The sequence below is a fragment of the Zalophus californianus genome, chromosome 8 (assembly GCF_009762305.2).
Source record: "Zalophus californianus isolate mZalCal1 chromosome 8, mZalCal1.pri.v2, whole genome shotgun sequence".
In the NCBI taxonomy this organism is placed as follows: Eukaryota; Metazoa; Chordata; class Mammalia; order Carnivora; family Otariidae; genus Zalophus; species Zalophus californianus.
Window position 1 is genome coordinate 72,265,608 of NC_045602.1, and position 23,528 is coordinate 72,289,135.

The 23,528-nt window shown below is 40.0% G+C and overlaps 1 long non-coding RNA gene across 1 annotated transcript in view; it reads left to right on the forward strand.

Moving 5' to 3' along the window:
• The window catches only part of LOC113938049, a 40,578-nt gene extending 17,644 nt beyond the window's left edge, over positions 1-22,934 (forward strand). Inside the window, exon 3 of the long non-coding RNA XR_003524796.1 lies at positions 22,815-22,934. This is a non-coding gene — a long non-coding RNA (uncharacterized LOC113938049). The remainder of the gene's footprint in view (positions 1-22,814) is intronic.
• Positions 22,935-23,528: the final 594 nt, after the last annotated feature.

A 23,528-nucleotide genomic window follows, 5' to 3' on the forward strand; every position in this document is an offset into this window, starting at 1 on the left:
TCTCACACTTCCTAATGAATGATTCCTTTTTTCTTAGTCTCAGACTTACCTAGGTCCTGGGGTCATCTAGAGTAGCTCCATTTTTATAAGAGAAATTGTGGCTGAGACTTCTAATAGCTTTTTCACATAACTAGTTCAGAATGACCCAGCTCTTTTCTAGCCACTGATGCAAAACTTTTACCTTGATGTGGATACCCATGGGAAGGAAATTAATATAGGGCTCTATTGATGGCAATCTTGCTGTAATTGAGATTTTTATTATTAAAAAAGTAATTAAATATTTTTAAGTAATAACATGTTATTCTAAAATATTCTGAAAATATGTTAGAAGGTCTGCAGTAAAAAGCACACTCACTGTATAGAGAGGCAGGATATTTCTGATACAATAACACCATTGTTTTCTGAATGTGCTATAGACTGAATGTTTGTGTTCCCCCAAAATTCATATGCTGAAACCTAATCCTCAGTGGGATGATATTTTGGAGGTGGGGGCTTTGGGAGGGGATTGGGTCATGAGGATTAATGACTTTATAAAAGAAACCCCAGGGGCACCCGGGTGGCCTGTTGGTTAAGCCTCAGACTCCTGGTTTCAGGTCAGGTCATGATCTCGGGGGGTTGTGGGATCAAGCCCTGTGGTTGGGCTCTGCACTGGGCACAGAGTCTGCTTGTCCATCTCCCTCTGCCCCTTCCTGCAGCGTGCACTTTCTCTCTCAAATAAATAAATAGATAAAATATTTTTAAAAATTAAAAAACAGAGTACATTGTAGAGACATGCTATATTGCAAGGGCCTAGAACAGTAACTGGCATATATTAAAATCTCAATAAATATTTACTGAATGAATGGATGGATGGATGGGGGAATAAATGGACCTTAGCAATACAAACCAGCAGGGAGGAAAAGAAAGCTAGGATTGGTACAGGCAGGCTCGTGCCTGCAGCAGATAATCCAATATGGTACAATATACAGTGACCATATTCCTGTTTCTAAAGAGTAGAACAACTCAGGTATAATCAGACTCATTTTGGCAGGTGGGGTTAGATAGAGGCAGAAATGTTAACCTGATCACTATTCTCCACCCTCAGCTAATATATTCCTTCCTTCTCTGTCCTATCTATATGTGTTGCTAAGATTCCATCATTCCTAGCACCTAAGCCTGCCCATCACCATCTGTAGGACAAACAGAAATATCTATCTATCTATCTATCTATCTATCTATCTATCTATCTATCTATCTCTCTGTCTATCTATAGCACCCATGATCTAAATAGCTAACCTAAGTAACCTGGGTTGTGTCTAGACGTGGCATAGATAAAAGCTAGTTATATGCACCAGTATTGTCTTAGTTCAGGCTGCTATAACAAAGTACCATAGACCAGATGGCTGATAAACAAAAGAAATTTATTTCTCACAGTTCTGGAGGCAGGAACTCCAAGATCAGGGTTTCAACATGGTTGGATTCAGGTGAGAGCCCACTTCTGGGTTGCAGACTGCTGACTTCTCATTGTGTCCTCACATCACAAAAAGAGGGTGAGAGATCTCTCTGGAGTCTCTTTTATAGGGGCACTAAACCTATTCATAAGGGCTCTACCCTTCTGACCTAATTATTTCCCAAGGGCCCTACCTCCTAATACCATCATACTAGGGGTTAAGATTTCAACATATGCATTTTGAGGGGACATAAACATTCAGTTCATCATAAGTATCAAACCCTAAAAACATCATCTCCAACATTTCAGAAAGCTAGGGCTGAGGCACCATAGGCCAATTACATAGATTCAGTAATACATTCATTTGCTTCATATGAGTCCATATTTGTATTTATACCAAAGTTCTTATACGCGCAAGCAGAATTATATACCATTTGGTAAGATTCTGCTTATTAAACTGACTAACAAGGTAATTCTTTGGGCCTAGGCAATTTGAGAAAGATACAACAAGAATTTGCACAGAAAATAGCAGTAATCTTCTAAATACAGCCAAGTCAATTGTTTCTGTTGTGCACTAACAGAAAGACTCCTGGGCTTTAGTAGATAGCCCACTATGTAATCATCCTGGCTGAATAGCCTCAGATACTTTGTTTTGAAGGGAGTGCAGAAATCCTGCAGGTTTAATTGCCAATAAATCAGCATGACCTCCACTCCCTGGCAGTCCTTTTTTACAATGATCTTTTCAACCAGAAAATGAAGAGATGGATTTTACAGTGTGTGCGTACTGCCTAGGGTGAGAGAACAGAATTACACTTGCCGTGTTCTCCATTACAGCCCATGCTAGATAATGAAGGACTCTATTAATGACATGTTCTGTTTGCTTTTAGGTTATTTTCGTCCTGTATTATAGTTATTTCTTTTTGTTATTATGGAGAGCTGTCTTTCCTTTTTTTAAAAAAAATCCTTCTATCATTTGTTAATTCAATATTTTATCATCACCAGAGATTTTAGTCCCTAGTTAATTCACAAGAATTTGCATTAAGATATTCTGGCTCACTCAAAAAGCTATTCACAAACTGATTGAATTAGATGTTACTCTTAGCTGATTTTCAGGTTTGTCTTAAAAAGTAACTACTTTAAATTAATATTTCTTCTATGACTTAACTAATACAGAGATTTTAACACTCATCCACATGCAGGTGTAACATAACCTGCTGTTTGTACTTCTGAACTATTTGAATGTTCAAGTTTATTTTGAGTGAGCAGTATTTTGTGGCATATATTTATATATTTAGATTCTACTGTATGAACACTATAAGAAAACCATAAAATTTAAAACTACTAAACAACAGTACTTAATTCTCAAGTGCCACTGCTATCTGTTCTGAATTTAGGGTGTTGCTTTTCTTACCTGAAAACAGAGAACTGGTGCAGATGATTTCTTGAAGCTCTATCTAGCTTTAAGATCTCTGATGCAACCTGCCTGGTCAGGAGGTCATCTTCCTGTGGGCTGTGTGCTGGACCATACTGTTGTGCTGACAATATACATTTAAAAAAAAAATGTTTTAGGATTGAGAAGATTCTGGGATGATAGCAGCAGAACATAGTGTTTTAATCTCTCCAAATCCCTGCATAACAAAACATAGAGCCACTAGATAGCAAGACCAAAAACATTTACAATAAAATTAGGTGACAGAGTATCCTTAGAAAACCCACAATACAAGCAAATGAAAACAAGTCACCAAAATCCACAAGTCCTGCCATTTGTGTGGTAGAAAGCAGAGGAAAGCAATAGGACTTCTAAGTGAACCTGAAAACAGAGCAGAGAAAAATGGCCAAAGATATCTGCTGAAAAGTGCAAAAGACTGGAGAATAACAGCTAAAATTAGGAGGTAGTTCCCCCACTCCAGTGACAGATGAATGCAAGAGGTCTCCAGTAAGGATGGAAGGCACTAGAACAGTTTGGTCCCAATGAACTCATGCAGAAGCCCAGCCAGCACTCCCTTTCAGTACAGAGCCTGACCCAGACTCCTGAGAGCAGAATCAAAATTGATCAGGATAAAGACAATAGAAACAAAAGAAAGAGAAGAGCCACAGCCAGGAAATCTCAGAAAGTAAAGAGTTAATTTTTTAAACACTTTATGGAAATAAAAGAGGGAGCTCTGTGAAGTTAGCCAAGCTATCCGGAACCATGCCACCTTCCAAAAATTCAGAAAAACTTTTTTCACATAAAAATGGGCAGCATATCAGTTACTATATGAAAAGAAAGATAATAAGGAGTACAATGACATCAGACAGTGAAGGCACATCAGAAACATGTTCACAGCATACATTAAGACTATAAGCTTTAATTTCTTTTTTTTTTTAAAGATTTTATTTATTTATTTGAGAGAGAGAGAATGAAAGATAGAGAACATGAGAGGGAAGAGGGTCAGAGGGAGAAGCAGACTCCCTGCTGAGCAGGGAGCCCGATGTGGGACTTGATCCTGGGACTCCAGGATCATGACCTGAGCCAAAGGCAGTCGCTTAACCAACTGAGCCACCCAGGCGCCCTATAAGCTTTAATTTCAAAATAATCTAAAAGATATCAAGATATGAAAAGAAAAACCGTAAGTCAGATTTTATTGTAAACTCAGAAATGAGATGATAGAACTCAGAGAATTAAAAATGAAAGAAAAATCACTTCAGAAATGAAGTCTTAAATAAAAAGAACACAAGAGAACATAAAAATAATATCTTTTTTTTCTTAAGTAAAATCTACACCCAGTGTGGGCCTTGAACTCATGATTCTGAGATTGAGAGTCACATGCTCTACTGACTGAGCCAGCCAGGTGCCCCTACAAATAATACATTAAGCAAGAGCTGAAAAGAATAAGAATTTTAAAAATGAAAAAGAAATTAACAAAGATAGACACAATTCAAGAGAAAGTGACAAATTAAAGGCAAAGAAGATCTAACATATAGATAATAGTCCTCAAAAAAGAGAAATCAAATTGAGGGAAAAAACAAACACTAAAAAACATTAATTCAAGAAAAGTTTCCTGAAACAAAAAGAAAAAAGAATTTAAATTACATATGGAAAGAGTACACCACGTATCTGAGAATATTCACCCAGAACAACCAACATCAAGACATAATTTAGTAAAATTATTGGACTTTATTTTTTTTAAGATTCCATTTATTTATTTGAGAGAGAGTGGGGGATAAGGGGCAAAGGGAAAGAGAGAGAGAGAGAGAGAATCCCAAGCAACTCCCTGCTGAATGTGGAGACTGACACTGGGCTCGATCTCATAACCCCAAAATGATGACCTGAGCCAAAAACAAGAGTCAGACACTTAACTGAGCCACCCAGGTGCCCCAAATTATTGGACTTTAAAGAAAAAGGGATAAAAAGTCTTTTAGACATCTAGGCAAAAGGAATATGTGATTTATATGATAAACACAATTATATTATCAGTCTTGTCAACACTTTAATGCCAGACATAAATGGAGTAACATATTTAAGCACTCAAAGAAATCAAATGTGAACCAAGGGTATATTTAGCAAAACTGACCATCATGTGTCAAAAGCACATATATTTATCAACATGTAGGAACTCAGGGAATAGTGCTCTCATTTTTCTCTCTGAGGAGTCTACTGGAAATCAAGCTTTAGATAACTGAAATGACTAGAGAGACATTGACATAAGGCTTGCTCATGAGCATTAAACAAATAATTATGTATAGGACTCAGACTAAATAAGGACTAAAAGGGAGAGTATGGTATGTAATGGCTCTCTGACAATGGAGATACCATACAACTATTAAAACTGAGAGAAAAAACAAACTGAGAGGAGAATGGGAGAGGAATATGTGAAAAAATTCTGTCTGTCCTCAGTAATTGTATTTTCCTGCGCCTGTGATATATATAACGTGGGATAAAGTAAATGGCAATCCTGGGATATCCAAATTATCTATTACCCTTTGCCCTTGAAAACCTGGATTCTCCTGTGTGGAAGACTAAATGCAGAAGGACTTAAACACAAAACCTGTAGTTCTGAATTTGACTTGGAAATATCAATATTAACTCAGAGTATTTTATCTTTAAAATGTATATTTCTCTCTATCTGTGTGTTGTTTAATATAAAAAGGTTTTTACAAGAAGGTTTTCTTTTTCTTTTTTCTTTTTCTAAAGATTTATTTATTTGAGAGAAAGAAAGAGAGCAAGTGAGGGAGAGCAGGAGCAGCAGGGAGGGGCAGAAGCAGACTCCCCACTGATCAGGGAGCCTGACTTGGGGCTCATGACCTGAGCTGAAGGCAAACGCTTAGCCAACTGAGCCACCCAGGTGTCCCGAGGAGGTTTTCATTTAAAAATTTTATATCTCTGTCCACTGAAGAAGCCTAGAAACAATGACCAATCCTGTGGCCCAGGAGCATCCTTAGCCGCCAGACTGTGGTCTTGAAATACCATGATGCCATTTCTCTCTAAAAGAAATCTGAACTTTTTGAGAAAATGGCTGATTTCAGGTCTTGGGCAGTGTATTGGTTTGCTAGAGCTTCTGTAACAAAGTACCACAAACTGGGTTGTGTAAATAGCAGAAATTTATTGTCTCACAGTTCTGGAGTCTAGAAATCCAAAATCAAGGTAATGGAAGGGTTGGCCCCTGAGGGTCATGAGGGAAGGCTCTATCCAGGCCTCTCTTCTTAGTTTATAGATGGCCATCTTTTCCTTATGTTTCTTCACAATGTCTTCTTTCTATATGTATCTTTGTATTCCATTTTCTTTATAAGGACATCAGTTAGATTAAGGACCACTGTAACTACCTCAGTTTAATTAATTACCTCTGTAAAGACCCTATCTCCAAATAAGGTCACATTCTGAGATACTGGGGGTTAAGACTTCAACATATGCATTTTGGGGGTATAATTCAACCCATAACAGATAATAAATATATAAAATGTACTTTAAACACCTTGTTATATTTATTAAGATTATCAGGGTCAGGTGTCTGGATGGCTCACTCGGTTAAGCATCTGCCTTCAGCTCAGGTCATGGTCCCAGGGTCCTGGTGTTGAGTCCCACATTGGGCTCCCTGCTCAGCGGGGAGTCTGCTTCCCCCTCTTCCTCTGCCCCTCCGCCCCTACTCATGTGCTCGCTCTCTCTCTCAAATAAATAAAATCTTAAAAAAAAAAAAGATTATTAGGTCATGTCCAAAGGCCAAGGATCCAACCTAAAGAGGCTCCCACTGGCCAAAGAAAAGGTAGGAAAATTACAATTTGAGCTCCAAAGCTGATTATGTGTGTGTGTGTGTGTGTGTATGTCTGTATGTATAATTTATGTTTCATATATTATTAGCATATTATATTTTATTAATATGTTATATATTTATATATATAATAAATTGGTCTCCTTTACAGGATGAAAGGGAACTAATTCATTATCATGAGAACTGACAATATAAAAGAATCAACTATTTATTTTACCTTTTCTATATGAACAATGCCGTTGTGTTACTAAATAGTAAACCAGGGGAAGCATCTTTTTATAAAAGTATTCTAACTAATAATTGAAAAAGAAATGATGGGGTGCTTGACCAGCTCAGTTGGTAGAGCATGTGACTTGCTCTCAGGGTCATGAGGTTAAGCCCCACTTTGGGTATGGAGCCTTCTTAAAAAAAAAAAAAAAGAGGGCGCCTGGATGGCTGTCAGTTAAGGGTCCGACTCTTGGTTTTGGTTCAGGTCATAATCTTGGGATGGTGGGATTGAGCCCCCTGTTGGGCTCCATGCTCAGCTCGGAGTCTGCTGGAGATTCTCTCCTTCTCCCTCTGCACCTCTCTCTCTTTCTCTCTCTCTCAAAATAAATAAATAAAACATTCTTTTTTTAAAAAAAAAAAGAAATGATAGAATTAGAGTAGCACGATTTTTCAGTCCTTAGCAAAGTAATGGATATAGGCACTGAGCATCAGCAATCTGCTGACATCACAAAAAGGGAGACCACCTAACATGTGCCTCCAGTGAAAGAAAACCATCTTTCCATTCAGGCTACTGTAACAAAATGCCACAGACTGGGTGGCTTAAAACAGCAAAAACATATTGCTCACAGCAGCGGAGGCTAGAAGTCTGAGATCAGGGTGCCAGCATAGTTGGGTGAGGGCCCTTTTCTGGGTCACAGACTTATTGTATCTTCATATGGTGGAAGGGTCTAGGGAGCTCTGGGGGATCTCTTTTATAAGAGCACTAATCCCATTCATGAGGGCTCCTCTCTCATGACCCAGTAATCTCCCAGAGGCCTCACCTCTTCATACCATCACCTTTGGGGGTTAGGATTTCAAAATATGAATTTAGAGGGGACACAAACATTCAGCCCATAGCACATAGTCTTCCCAAAGGAACCAAACATGAACCTGATCATGCCTCTGGGTCTAGCTGCCAATATGCAGGAAATGAAGAGGACAAAGAAACTTGTTGAACTACCCTATGGGTGCATAGTCAACAACATTTGGAGTGTAATTAAATAAGTAAAATAAAAATAAAGTTTTACGTCCAAACCCTAAAAAAAACAAAAAAAAATTAGAGTATAGGAAAGAATATGGGTTAAGTGGTCTGGGTTCTTCAACAGATAGATGTGAAGAAAAGAATTGAAGGAGAAACCTATACATTAAGAGATGTACAATAGACAACACTAAACAGTAGCCTAGGGTTGCACACTTGGATGTCTTATTATACTTGGGTAATGTAAACATAAAGCAAGGATTGCTTTAATCCTCAGAATAGCGGTTACTTTTGTCAAGATAGGCGTTATTGTTGGAAAGGGTATATGGAGAGGCTCCTGGGTAGAGGCTGAGGTTGGCAGAGTTCTATTTCCTGGCCTGGGTAGTGGTTATAAAGGTGTTTGCCTTATAATGACTCATTAAGCTCTATGTTTTGCGTGTTTTGTTTCTCAGTAAAAAAGTTTGTCTTCTTTGTGTTTTTGTTTTGTTTGTTTTGTTTTAAGAGCTGTGCAAAACAAAGAGCTTTAGAAAAGATTCATACCGTCTGCTGCTTTCCTTCCAGGATACTTGTCAGTGTCTTCCAAAAGTGCTACTGTGACCCCATTTCCCATTAAATTTAGCAAAGCCTGTTCTTGAGATAATAGGCAAACTCACTTCTGTCGACAACCTGACTTAAGGGCAGGGTAGGAAGAAAGCAAGTGAGAGATCAGCAAAGCAGAAAAGAAAAATGTTTTGCCATCCAAGCACATTCCTGCAAAAAATAATATTAGGCAAAACTGGGAAAGCACAGGTACAGATATGGCAGCATTTAGTATCATTAAACCTCCCTGAGAAACTCCCGAATCCCTCACCGTCTGTTGAGGTTTATACCTTCACTTCTTTCACATTAGATAAAGTGGCTTTCATCCATTTGATCCACTGATCTTTTTTTAAGCTGCAGATGGCTACCTGGAGATCAGTTTGCATCCCCAATCAATCTTTAAGTTATCAGCAAGATCTCTCTGAAAGCTAACTTTCCTGAAGTATTCATTAAAGCAAAGAACTGGAGTCCACTGTATGAGCAGTAACACGTTCCCTGCAATGAGTGAAGAGAGGGCCATGGGATCTGCATCAGACAATCTGCAAGTATTTATTGAGCACGGATTTTTCTATAAAGTCTCAATTTCAAATACAGGGTTGGAGCCCCAAATATATGGTCACCATACCTATTTTATAAAATCATTCTTTCTCTTTCTTCTTCCACTGTTAATGAAAACACTGCTGCACTTGAGGGTAGATCTGACAGATGGATTTAACTTTTTCTTCAGTTTTTAAATTATTAGAACCAGCCCAGGAGGTTCTGAGGATATGCCCAGAACCCCCAAGGTGCCACTTGGAGAAGGGGGTTAGTAAGCCGGCAGTTATTTAAATCCTGTCAATCATTTAAGGCCCAGCTCAGCATCATCTGTTTGCTCTCCAAGCCCCTTGAAAGCTTTTTAGACTGAACTGCATAACCTAACTTTTATTATTGCCACTATTGTATATCGTTCTCCAACTACTTTATAATTATTAACTTTGTGTCCTTATCTGGTTACAAAGCTTCTGGAAGGCAGCAGTTATGTCTTAGACTTTCTTGCATTCTTCATTGCATATAATAAACACTCAGTACTGGGGCACCTGGGTGGCTCAGTTGGTTAAGCATCTGCCTTTGACTGAGGTCATGATCTCAGGGTCCTGGGATTGAGCCCTGTGTTAAGCTCTCTTGCCCCTCCCCCTGCTTGTGCTTTCACGCTTTCTCTCTCTCAAATAAGTAAATAAAAATCTTTTTAAAAAAAGTTAAAAAAAAAAGTACTTACTGATCTCATTGATTGATCCTTTAATCCATCCATTTATTCAATCAACAGTATTTACCAAAGACCAACTATATGCTGGGGTTATATAGCTATGAGCAAGTGTGTGCTCTTGTGAAACTTCTATTTTAATAGTTGGAATAAGGGGAAAACCCCAGGATACATCTTTTCCCCCCAAACTATGTACTCTAAAATCACTAACTTTCCTGCAGTAGCAGGCACTAAACCACCCTTTGTCCAAAAAGAATTCTCAGCCCATTCTGCTGCTTAGTAGCAGGCAAATTAAAAGAAAAGAAAAAACAAAACAGGTTCAGCAGGTATGAATTCTTTCTGATAGCTCTCCCTTTCAGGGACGTGTATTCCTCAAAAAGTCAAGTAGAACCTTTCAAAATCCTGGGGTGGGAGGGGATTCACAGAGTTTCCCTTTGACTCCTTTACTTCTCCCCAGTCTTTTCCCCCCAGACATACACTGTTATATATGTGTATGTATGTTTATGTCTATATATAGACATATACATGTGTGTATATGCATCTCTCTCTCTTCTAGGAAGATTGTTATTTTTAAATCAGTAGTCGCCTTAGTGCCGTTTGCCCTGTAGAGAGATTTCTCAAAGGCAGGGTGGTGCCAAAGCTGTAAACCTCTGCCTTTGTGATTCTCTTTTTGATGTTGGCGCTCTCTCACCACCTGCTCTTTTGGTCTAAGCAATTCCCAAGCTTCCACAAGCCTGGGAATTTGGCTACTTCTTAACCATGGTTATTTATTTCATCAATAGTGTCGAAGTGGCAAATTTTATAGTACTGTGACAACATTGATTCTCAAAGTAGGTGTTTTCCTGATTTTGTTTATTTTGAGAAAATAATCTTTGACAGACAAGAAAATGAAATACATTTGCACCAAACTGCCCCAGATTTATAATACATATAGTATAAAAATGATAAAATTCTGTTTTTAAAAAAATTATAGTGCAAATTGGTACAATGCTTCAGATAATATTAAAAATCAATTAGGGGGGCCTGGCTGGCTCAGTTGGTAGATTGTGTCAATCTTGATCTCAGGGTTGTGGGTTTGAGCTTCACGCTGGGTATAGAGGGTATATATAAAAAGAGAATCTTTAAAAAAAATCAATTGATAGATACATAGCTATAGGTACCTTCTGAGTGAGGAAAAAAGTGAAAAAGTCACAGGGTCTGCTCTCAATAAACATAAAATCGCTCTTATAGGGGCGCCTGGGTGGCTCAGTTGGTTAAGCATCTGCTTTCAGCTCAGGTCATGATCCCAGTTCGGCTCAGGTCATGATACCAGGGTTCTGGGATTGAGTCCTGTGTTGGGCTCCTGCTCAAGAAGGAGCCTGCCTCTCCCTCTCCCTCTGCCACTCCCCCTGAGTGTGCTCTCTCACTCTCGCTCTCTCTCAAATAATAAATTAAAATCTTAAAAAAAAAAAATCACCCTTGTATCCCAGTGCTGCTACCAGGCCAACAACATATAGTAAGCACAATAATACTTGTTGAATGAATGAATTAAGTTCACCGTTTATCCACCACTCCCAGATCCCTCATATCTAAAGAGTGGATTATCTATGAAGATAAGGAAACATGCTATTAATATAAATAATAGGATTATAACAAATCATGCATCATTTAAAAATAATATTGCTATGGTCAAAATTTAGTGCTTTAAGCGGAAGCTTATAAATAATTGTTCACCCACTTTTTGTACATCGTTTGAGTAATCTGATTATAGACAGATGGGAAGATAAAAGTTTCCCAGAAAGGAATAAGAAGTCTTTTTCTTGTAGAAATGCACAAATATTCTAAGTACTTTAGAATAAGGGGAATTTGTTCTAGCTGATCCATTCTTAATACCCAAGGAATTGCTGCAAGAGATAGTATTGCTCCGAGGTGGGGCTGAGTGTCTTCGAGGTAATGTGAATTCATGGGTTTTCGTGTGGGGTGATTGTTTTTATTTGTCCAAGTAGAAAGGGCATGTGGGAAGCAGATGGCTGTTAATTTGGCACAGAATGGCTCCAGATGATTGTACTGTTCCCAAATTGAGCTCTGAGGAGGTTCAAATTAAGTTGGCTGTGGACAATTGGTGAAACTTGTGGGAAACTGTGGAAAGTGTTTCCTACGTGTACTCTGACCTGAACTTTATGCTGTAGGATCTCCTTGTCTAGATTTGTTTAACTCACAGGAGACTTTTGAAATGATACATAGTCTTCCAGGACTAAAGGATTCTAGTCAAACAAATACAGTCCATGTCTCTTTTCCATACCAGAAATGACAGAGGAAATATTGAAATTTCTTAGGTTTCCTCTTCATTCATACAAATAGAACAACAGTAATGCAGTGGCCCTGAAGAGCCTTAGGCTGAGTTAAACAGCTGATCTTACCAAAGCAGTTTCTATAAGAGTCGATCATTTGGGTGGGAAGGCTGGGGACTATGGCATAAGTTAGACAACCAGTTGAGTATTTCTACCCCTTGAAGATATGATAGCTTACAACCCTCAGTGGAAATATAGGACAATTAATTCTGTGCTAATATGTTGCTACTGACCTGTGAATTCAAGCCATAATTTTCTCATATAGCATATTTGAAACAGCTAGCTGGCCCATTTCAACAATCCACAAAGCTATATAGTATTCTTTCTAACTTGTCTAACGAGTGAAGCTCAAAGTTTGAGGACAGGAAGAATTTGAAACCTGACCAAGTCTCCAGATGGGATGCATACTATTCATTGACTACTGAGATATATTGGAGATCAGTTAAAAAAAGTGTGTGAATCAAAAGTGTGTAACTTAAGAAATAAGTCTGTATGTATATTTAAATAATAGATCTTTATGTATCCCTACTTCTTGAGCTATGTTGAGTCACATCTTCATTCATTTACTTAAGAAATATTTATGAAGTTCCTACTATATGCCAGGCTCTGAGAGGCACTGGAAACATGATAGTGACTGAAACAGATAAAAATTACAAAGCTTACACCCCAGCGTATTTAAGAATAATGATTTGGTGTATGAGCCACATTCACCAAATTAATTCCAAGATTTCTCTAACTGACCCATTTTATTTTAGACTGTCTCTGACCACTCTTGGCTCTTAAATGTTCTTCACTTTCTTTTCTGAAGAACACTTTAGTTTGGCACATTGATGAACAACATTTTACTTTGTTCTTCATATTCTTCACTTTGTTCTTTGTATTCCAAAACCTGTCTCCCCTGAGAAAAAATGACCTAGTGATAAGCTTCCTGGCTTGCAGCTCCCAGAGCCTACCACATATTTGTACAGCTCATATCAGAGATGGCCTAGGTCATGAACAGGTAATTCTATTACCTGTAGACCTGTGCTTTGTTATAAGCTGCAGAGTTTATGGTTGTGCACTGTAAGGAGTATTTCTGAGCATAGCTTCTGCTTGGCCCAGTGGAAGCTGAAAATAAACATGGGTAGTACCAAAGCAAAAGTAAGAAGCAGTTGAAGATCACTTCTACCACCCTAATCTCTTGTTTTCTTTCCCTCTCTCCACTTAACATTTTTTTATCTTTTTACATACTGCTTTAGTCATTTTAGAGGCTAGTGAAAGGGAATGTCTCTCCTCTGACCTATCCCTCCTGCTCTCATGGAAGGGAGCCCTGGCTACGGCAGCTAGAGGCCTGATCCCTAAAAGCTACTAGGAGTGGAAGAAAGTGCCTTAGGATTTCCTTCCCTGCCCCCTTAACTCTAAGTCTTCATTCACTATGCTATGCCCTAAGCCTCCCAGGTTCCAAAATGTAGAGCAACTACCCACAGGCCTGTGCTTCTGTATGATAGTGGTAACTAGCATTGGTTGAGTGCTTACTATGAGCTAGACTCATATTAAGTACTTTATGTATATTATCATGCTCAATCCTCCCAACCTAATGAGATAGGCACTCTCATTACCATACAGTAAGCTCTGAGTGGACATTTCTTTTAGTGCTGGGCAGGAATACGCACAGAGTTTTGTTTTGGGGGGCTGAGGTTCAAAAGAGAGAGCATTTTTTTTTAAAGATTTTATTTATTGATTTGACAGAGAGAGAGACAGTGAGAGAGGGAACACAAGCAGGGGGAGTGGGGGAGGGAGAAGCAGGCTTCCTGCTGAGCAGGGAGCCCAATGCGGGGCTCGATCCCAGGACCCTGAGATCATGACCTGAGCTGAAGGCAGACCCTTAACCGACTGAGCCACCCAGGTGCCCCGAGAGAAAGCATTTTTAATTGGTTATGTATTGCTGTGTACCCCCAAAGTTTACCCCAAATTTAGCAACTGAAAACAACAAACTGTTACTATCTCATAGTTTCTGAAGGTCAAGAACCTGGGAACAACTTAGCTGTATGGTTCTGACTCAGGGTCTCATGAGGTTGCAGTCTAGTGTCAGCCAGGGAGGCAGTCATCGGAAGGCTTGACTGGGACTATTGGATCTTTTTCCAAGATGGCTGACATACGTGGCTCTTGACAGAAGCCTCAGTTCCGTACTGGCTGTTGGCAGAAGACCTCAGTTCCTTGCATCATCAATCTCCTCACATGGCTGCCTCAAGTCATGGTAGCTGGCATCCTCCAGAAAGACTAATCCAAGAGAGAGCAAGGCAGAAGCCACAGTGTCTTTTATAACCTAGCCTCAGAAGTGACATTCTATCATGTTCTATTCATCACATAGACCAGCAGTGATATACTGTAGGAGAGAACTCCACTAGGGCATGCCTTCTTGGAGGTATGGATCATTGGAAAACCACCACAGGGTCCATTTAGGGATTATTAAAACCAATTGGGGATTATTATATCAGTTGTTATTTTAGCAGAAATTAGGTTAGTACCATCAGTCTGGCCATGCCAAGGTTTTTTTGATTCTCATTTTATAGGTATTGGGAACTTAGACATTTGCTCAAGGTAATACTACCATTAGTAGAGGAGAGAAGGATTCTGATGCATGCTGTCAGATGGCAGAGGTCACTTTCCCAACCAGAACTCTATAGGGCCCTACCCTCAAAGGGCAGATCATACTCATAGTTCCTTCTAGCCACCAGTCCAAACCCAAGGAATAAGGGGAGGGGAAGCCAAGTCTGGAAATGGGGTACAGCCTGAGTGTACTCACAATTCTTGTGAGGATGTATATGACAGAGCATCCTAGAAAACTGGAAGATAAAAATATGGTTAGATCAGAAGAACACTCAGGACCAGAGATAGAATGAGACAGTTAAAGAAAGGGATCTCCTGCTTCCAATGGGCTGACTGAGGGTCTTCAGTTCCTAATATGTGTGAAAGTGATATAAGAAATCTGGTATTGGGGGTGCCTGGGTGGCTTAGTTGGTTAAGCGACTGCCTTCGGCTCAGGTCATGATCCTGGGGTCCCGGGATCGAGTCCCACTTCGGGCTCTCTGCTCAGCGGGGAGTCTGCTTCTCCCTCTGACCCTCTTCCCTCTCGTGCTCTCTATCTCTCATTCTCTCTCTCTCAGATAAATAAATAAAATCTTTAAAAAAAAACTGTTTCAATTCTTCAAAAAAAAATCTGGTATTAGTACAAAGTACTGCAAGGATGCTTTTCATTAATGCTGAATAATTAACCCGATAAAAGGAAAAGATACAGACACTTGGCAAGGTAAAAGGAACACAAATTACAGTCATTAATGTGAACTGTTTACCATTTGTGTCTGGCTAATATAATCACATCCAGGAATAAATGCAAGGAAATCATGGGCTCTGAAGTACAGGTAGCAGACTCTCACAAATTCTTTTACTGGATATTTCTCTTGCGACTGGCTCTGCTGTACCTTCTCCTTCCAAAAACTAAATAGAAAGTACCTATTCCTCTTGAAAAACGATGTTTGCCCTAGAGATCCCATGGAAGCTGACCCAGAAGGGTACAGTCATACAAAAATTCTGTTAGAGGGGTGCCTGGGTGGCACAGTTGATTAAGCATCTGCCTTCGGCTCAGGTCATGATCCCAGAGTCTTGGGATGGAGCCCCATGTTGGACTCCCTGCTCAGTGGGAAGTCTGCTTCTCCCTCTGCCTCTCACCCCATTTGTGCTCTCTCTCTCAAATAAATAAATAAATAAATCTTTAAAAAAATAAATTCTGTTAGAGATGATGCCAAATTAAGAAGCTTATATGTGTCTTCCTCTTCTGCAAAGCCTTCCTTGATTTTGCCATGGTGGTCCAGGTACTGCCTATACCTCTTTTGCCCAAATGGGAGTTTGGATTAACTGTGAAGAAGGAAAAGTTAGTCATTTGAAACCATGGAACACTAGGGGAGGACAGGCACTGGGGGGAGGAAGGTTGCACTGCCCTCGGGGTTGTTGCGGAACTTTTTCCAGTTAGATTCTCAGTGACCTGACTCCTTAACCTCTTCCCTCCTTCCTACAGGTCTAAAAAATTCAGTTGTCTTTCTTTTTCTTTCTGACCTGTTAGTACCTACTATACTTCTTGGGTTTCATTTTCCTCCAAGAGTGTTTGTGGAGTGGGATGTATCCCCCTCTTGCTGTGCACCATAAAGTACATAGACCCTTTCAATTTTAAGGGCTTTTTGGGGGGCATCATGGGGAAACAGAAGGGGCTAAACAAATAACAACATGAAGAAGTTATGAAGTCTCTAAAAACCTTACACAGCATTTAACTTTATCCTTATCTAGTACCCAGAAGTGTAGATGGCTCCTTTTCTGCCTCTGAGGGTGGAGCTCTTGTCAGAGCTCCTCCTTTCTGCACCTCTTCCCTCCCTTATCTTGTTCCCACAGACCCCTTCCTCCTTCCCTGGTGGCCTCTCTTTCAAGACGTGTAAGTACAGTTTGTGTGTAGACATGTAAACAATCAAGTACTCCCAGACCCAAAGAATCATTTACTGTCACAGTCCCTCTAAGACATCTCTCTCAATGCTTCTCTCATGCCACCTCAAGAGCTAAGAGCATAAAAACTGCAGTTGAGGAGAAGGGGACATCGGGAGTGGCAAAGCTATAGAAGTTGGGAAGGTACCAAAAAATACATCATACTTACTTTGCCATTTTCCTTGGTAGCTGGTCTGAGTGCTTCTGGCTGTAATCTCTAGGTGAAGCATTTCATAGACTGCTCTAGGTGGGTGTTCTCTGTAAATGTGAATCTGAACACTGCAGATGCTGGAGCGTGAATCAGAGGAACCCAACCTGGCATAACCAGGAAGCCAGTGTTTTGTGGGACAGACCAGTTACCCAACACAACATGATAATATCACACACAAGGACAAAACTTGAAAGCCTTGGTTTGCTAAATGGGCATCAAGAATACTAGTCATTTTTGGGGGTGCCTGGATAGCTCAGTCTGTTAAGTGTCTGCCTTCAGCTCAAGTCCTGATCCCCCAATGCTCGAATCAAGCCCTGAGTTGGGCTGCCTGCTCAGCGGGGAGTATGCTTCTCCCTATCTCTCTGCCCCTCCCCCTGCTTGCGCTCTCTCACTCTCTCTCTCTCTCTCAAATAAATAAATAAAATCTTAAAAAAAATACTAGTCATTTTTTTATAGTGGAAGGGAGAGTACATCCAAAGTCAACTTTTAAAAATGTCTCCAGTTCTTGGTGTGCTTAATGCATTCAACAACAAGAGGTTCAACGAAGGGTAGAAATTGGAAACTGAATATTGATGTTATTTCAAAGGACTCAGAAGTAGTTAGGTAAGTCAGGTATAGCTTGTTAGTAGTTAAGGCTTTAGTGATATGAATACACTTTATGTGACAAACTTCTTGAAGGTCACTCATATAGCTTAATTTCTCATTTATATTTAAATAACGTGGTCCTAGTGCTGAGTGCCTCTCAGCATCATCAATGATAACTAAGACTGGCCTCCTTAGTACCCTTGATTTCTTGCCCCTCTCTGTGGGGGCAGTTATATTCTACATCCAGCCTCAGGAGAGAAAACAAAGGCAGGTTCAGGGACCAAAAGTATTCATGATAATAGATAAACTAATTGGAAGCATTATACATAAGTAATTATGTATCCTTTAAATTATTTAATACAGGGCATATTTTTATGAGATAAGATTTCTATATGGTATGTACACTTAAATTAAAAATTGATCTTAAATTTGAAAAACAAAAAACTCTACATTGGAAAAGGCAGCTGATAACACAATGGTTTGGAGAAGTTAAAAAAAAACAACACCAAAAAACAGGTCAAAAAAAGAAAACCCAGGGGTGCCTGGCTGGCTTAGTTGGTAAAGTATGCAACTCTTGATCTTGGGGTTGTGTGTTTGAGCCCCATTTTGGGTGTAGAGATTACTTAAAAATAAGATCTTAAAAAGAAAAGAAGAGAAAACCCACTGGAGAATTTTGAGAAACTCCAGATGGATTTGAACTTGTTGATGGAAGCAGGGAGCAATATGACAGATTAGGTCTGACTTGAGTATCTATAATTTTCAAAAGGAATTTTGAAATTCTCAGATAAGCTAAGTTTGCTGAAAGAAGGAAAAACCTCTAGAATTTATGATTCTCTGCCCATGAGTTTTGAAGAACTATTTACAAGTGTGGAACAACCCTAAGGGTAAAATGGGGGCAATGAACTTGTTGTCCTGTCCAAGATAGCTGACTTCCTCTTCTTATCCAGTCACATGGAAATGGTTATGGTTCCCTGAATACTCCATGTTGCGGATCCCCCCGCCCTCCGCACATCCCCATCCCACTGTTACCGACCCTGTTGGTTTCTCATAGCATTGTAGGAGCATTGTATACTTCTATGGTAGTTAACACCATTTGTAATTAATTTATTTATTTGGAAAATTTGATTGTCTCCATCATACTGCAAATTTCAAGAACAGGGACTATAACTATTTCATTTAGAATTGTATCTCCCATGCCTACCAAGTACTAGGTATCTGATAGTAATCAGTAAATATTTTTGAACAAATGAGCCTTGGCACATTTTTTTCTTTTCTTTTCTCTGATTTGGAATGTCTCTCCAGTTCCTTTTTGGCTGATGATCTCATATTTATGTTTTTCAAAACCCAGCTTATATCACCACTCCAAAATACTGCTCCTTTAGAGGAAATTATGGCCTCCTTTCTCTGTACATCTTCTAGGCATCTGTATTGCTGTACTCACAATACTGTCCTGCAACTGTTTGTTTACATGGCTCTCTTGACTGTGAGCTCCTTAAGTCCAGTGACTGGGTCTTACTCTTCTTTTTATTCCCAGTACCCAGTGGCATTAGTAGATGCTCATAGATATTTGGGAATTAAAGTAATAAGTGAAGCTTATGTTTTCTGGCCACCTCAACAAAGGAGAAGTCCTTTTAAGGGCAGTGGTGAGCTGTATGTCCACAGCTCAGTGAAGGTGCAGGACACCATTGATGCCCCCAGGTAACATAGGTGTTGTTTCCCCTTACTTTAGAAACTTGCTGCTTTTCTCCCTCACTCTTGTGGCCCAAATGGAGCTTCCCAGGCCACTGTCTATGATACAAGTCAAGAGAGTTAATGAATCTCTTGGGGGGGGGGGGGCAACGGGGGTGGCGTGCCTGGGTGGCTCAGTCAGTTAAGCATCTGACTCTTGATTTCAGATCAGGTCATGATCTCAGGGTCCTGGGATCGAGCCCCATGTCAGGCTCCCTACTCAATGCGGAGTCTGCTTGAGATTCTTTCTCTCCCTCTCCCTTTGCCCCTCCCCCAACTCTCATGCTCTCTCTCTCTCTCTAAAATAAATTTTAAAAATCCTTTAAAAAAAAAATCTCTACTACTGGGTATTTACCACAAAGATACAAATGTAGGGATCCGAAGGGGTATGTGCACCCCAATGTTTACAGCAGCAATGTCCACAATAGCCAAACTGTGGAAAGAGCCAAGATGTCCATCAACAGATGAATGGATAAAGAAGATGTGGTATATATACACAATGGAATATTATGCAGCCATCAAAAGGAATGAGATCTTGCCATTTGCAATGACGTGGATGGAACTGGAGGGTGTTATGCTGAGTGAAATAAGTCAATCAGAGAAAGAGATTTATCATATGACCTCAGTGATATGAGGAATTCTTAATCTCAGGAAACAAACTGAGTGTTGCTGAGTGGGGGGTGGAAGGGATGGGGTGGCTGGGTGATAGACATTGGGTAGGGTATGTGCTATGGTGAGCACTGTGAATTGTGCAAGACTGTTGAATCACAGATCTGTACTTCTGAAACAAATAATGCAAGATATGTTAAGAAAAAAGAAAAAGAAGAAGATAGCAGGAGGGGAAGAATGAAGGGGAGTAAGTCGGAGGGGGAGACGAACCATGAGAGACTATGGACTCTGAAAAACAAACTGAGGGTTCTAGAGGGGAGGGGTGTGGGGGGATGGGTTAGCCTGGTGATGGGTATTAAAGAGGGCTTGTTCTGCGTGGAGCACTGGGTGTTATGCACAAACAATGAATCATGGAACACTACATCAAGAACTAATGATGTAATGTATGATGATTAACATAACAATAAAAAATTTAAAAAAAAGAATCTCTGTAGGTTTTTTCTTCCAATAGCTCAGTAATAGGTAGCAGTTCTTTCCTCTCTGTTGCTACTAATGTCAAGGTATGAGCACAAGTTATTCCCCACTACTTGGAGAACATAGCCATCTCTAAAGAGTCCTGAGAGGATCAAGTGTCTAGATCTAGTAAGATCCAGCCATCCCTGCCCTTTCAGTATTTGGTTTTATAAGGAATTATATTCCCTTTTGGACCAAACCAGTAAAGTTGTAAGACTTACTAGCAGGCAGAGCTCAGCTCTCTACCACTGTTGGTCTTCTTTCCCCATTCTTCTCCTAGCCTCTCCTCTAAAAACTTATTGAACAAATAATAAAGAATATCTGTGAGATAATAGAAAATATATGTGTTGGTCACTGCCCCCAGTTCCCAGTACAGAGTCCCTAAAACCTCTGTAATTTCCTAAGTGATAAGAGTAGTAGCAGCACCCTTTGTTCTAATATTTGGTCTTTGACGCCCCATTCTTGACAAAGAATTTCTAAATCCCTTGGAATTTCCTGGGTGACAGCAGTAACTCTTGGTGGGCTCCTGGATGGGAGCTGGCCACCAAAAAGACCAAGCCATGATTAGAAGCTGGAATCTTCAGCCCCACCTCCCATTCTCCAGAGAAGGGAGAGGGCCTGGAAAGGAGTTAATAATTGATCATGCCTACGTGATGAAGCCACTGTAAAAATCCCAAAAGTATGAGGTTCTGAAAGCTTCCAGGTCAGTGAACACCTCCATGTATTGCCAGTGACACACCCCGATTCCACAGGGATAGCAGTTCCTGCTCTGAGGACCCTCCTAGACCTTGCCCTATGTATCTTGTCATCTGGCTGTTCATCTGTATCTTTTATTATATCTTAATAAACAGGTAAACCTAAGTAAGTGTTTTCCTGAGTTCTGTGAGCTGCTCTGGCAAATAACTGAATCCAATGGGAGGAGGCCATGGAATTCTCCAATTTGTAGCCAAGTCAGACAGAAGTTGTGGACAACCTAGGGACCTACTTATGGTTGGCATTTGAAGGGGACTGATCCCTCCACTTGCGGGATCTGAGGCTATCTCCAGGTAGATAGTGTCAGAAGAGTTAAATTGTAGGGCACCCAGCTGGTGTCACAGAATTGCTTGGTGAGGGAAAATACATCAGAAGTGCTATGAGTATGGGAGGGTGCCTGGCTGGCTCAGTCAGTAGTGTGCAGCTCTTGATCTCAGGGTTGTACGTTTGAGCCCCATATTGGGTGTAGAGATTACTTAAAAATAAAATCTTAAAAAAAAAAAGAAGTGTTACTCTTGATCTAAGGGTTGTAGGTCTGAGCCCCACATTGGGTGTAGGTATTACTTAAAAATAAAATCTTAAAAAAAAAAAAGTGTTGTGAGTGTGGTAGTGGTGTGAGAATAAAGGAGAAACACAGGAAGAAAGACTTTTGTTTTGTTTTTTTTTAATACAATATCCATTTGGAAGACTTCTAGTTTTCAAATGACTGAATAAAGATGGTTCTGTGCCCCCCCACACAACACTCCCTTTTCTCCTAAAAATCGCCTTTAAACAACAAGAAAAACAAAAATAAGAAACACAGAGTTTAACTTTAATAAAACTAAGAGACAATTGTGACACTGAACCAAAGAGGAAGAAGGTCAAAGTGAAGTCTGGTTGCAGGGCCATGTTGATCAGAAGGAGCTGGTTCATTCCACCCAACTGCAGAAAGGCTCAGGAACTGGTGGCACCATGTATCTGGAAGACAGAAGTGAGGCCAGGGAGTGGAATGGGGGCTGTTTAAGAGTGTTTAAGGAACAGCGAGACCTGTAGGTTCCCATGCACTCTACAAAGGGGCTTTCCCCCGCCCTCAGAGATGAGAGTAGAATCTCTGGAGAAGCCAAACTAGAAAATCTCAGGAGGTCAGGTACAGAGGAGACAGGCAGTGAGGTACTAGAGTCTGAAAAGAGGGAGAGGACTTCAGTGCCGAGGTGAAATGGCACTTCCCCCCTCCTCCTCCCACAAGAGAAACTCAACACCCTTAGAAAATAGACCTACCTATACTAAAATTTAGGGACACCAAATGAGAAAGTTGGCTAGCCATCTGCTTGTATTACATTTCACACCTCCTTAAATAAATAGCTTCCAAACAGATTTTAAGTATCTCATTTTAAGTTACAAATGAGTAGACAAAGATCACTGGATATCTGAGGAAAACCTCCAAGATGGAAGCTAGAAACCAACAATAACAATAGCAACAACTCAGAGGGGGAAAAAACTTTTTGGAGAGAAAAAAATCATTCCACAGGGTTGGGAAAAAAACTAACACCAGATTTTTCAACAACACAGCTAGAAGCTAAAAGAGTAATGCTATTAAAAATCTGAGTAAAAGTTATGGGGCACCTGGCTGGTTCAGTAGGTGGAGCATGTGACTTTTGATCTTGAGGTTGTGAGTTTAAGCTGCATGTTGGGTATAGAGATTACTTAAAAATAAAATCTTAATTAAAAAAAAAAAGCCTGAGTTAAAGTTATTTTCAGCCTAGAAGTCTACACCCACCCACCCAAACAAACCACTGATTACGTGTGAGGATAGGATATACACATTTTCATACATGCAAAATCTCAAAAGGTTATTCTTTTCACATATCCTTTCTCAAGAAATCGCTAGATGATATGTTCCACCGAATGAAGACATAAGCCAAGAAAGAACACAGTGGATCCAGGGAAGAGGGGATCCAACACCAGAGTAAGGCAAAGAGCCTCTCCAGGATGATGGTAAAATGAAGTCTCAGAAGATCTCAGATAACGTAGGTGATGTGGGAGACCCAGAAGTCACTATGTCAGTTAAGTGGGATGGAGGGCTGCAGGAAGGATGCTGTCGGGGGGAACAAAACAGAGCTACTAGATTATCTAACAGGTTTGGTCATATGAGAATTTTTAGTGAGAAGCATTCTCTAGAACTGTCGGTGGGTATGGAAACACAAGTTGTTCAGTGAAATCTGAGCAAATGACAAAACAGAGGCAATTATCAACTTCAGGACAAACTAAAAGACATCCAAGAAAGAAAATGCAATCACCATTCTTGACTCATCGGCAAACAGTATTTACAGTCCTTTTAATTATCACTGAATATGGATTTAGCCAGAAAATATGGTACAACTATGTTGGAGGTAGGGGAACGGGCAGAGGAAGAGCGCTAATCGCTTTGCCTGCAATGAAAAAAAAATCAATAGATAATATCTAACTCGATGACTAGAGAGGATCACATGCCGAGAAACTTGGAGGCAAATAGAAATAATTATAAAAGGTAAAAATGATTGTGTCTGTAAAATAGGATGGTGAGGGTGGGACAGAGCTGTGTGAAAATACTGT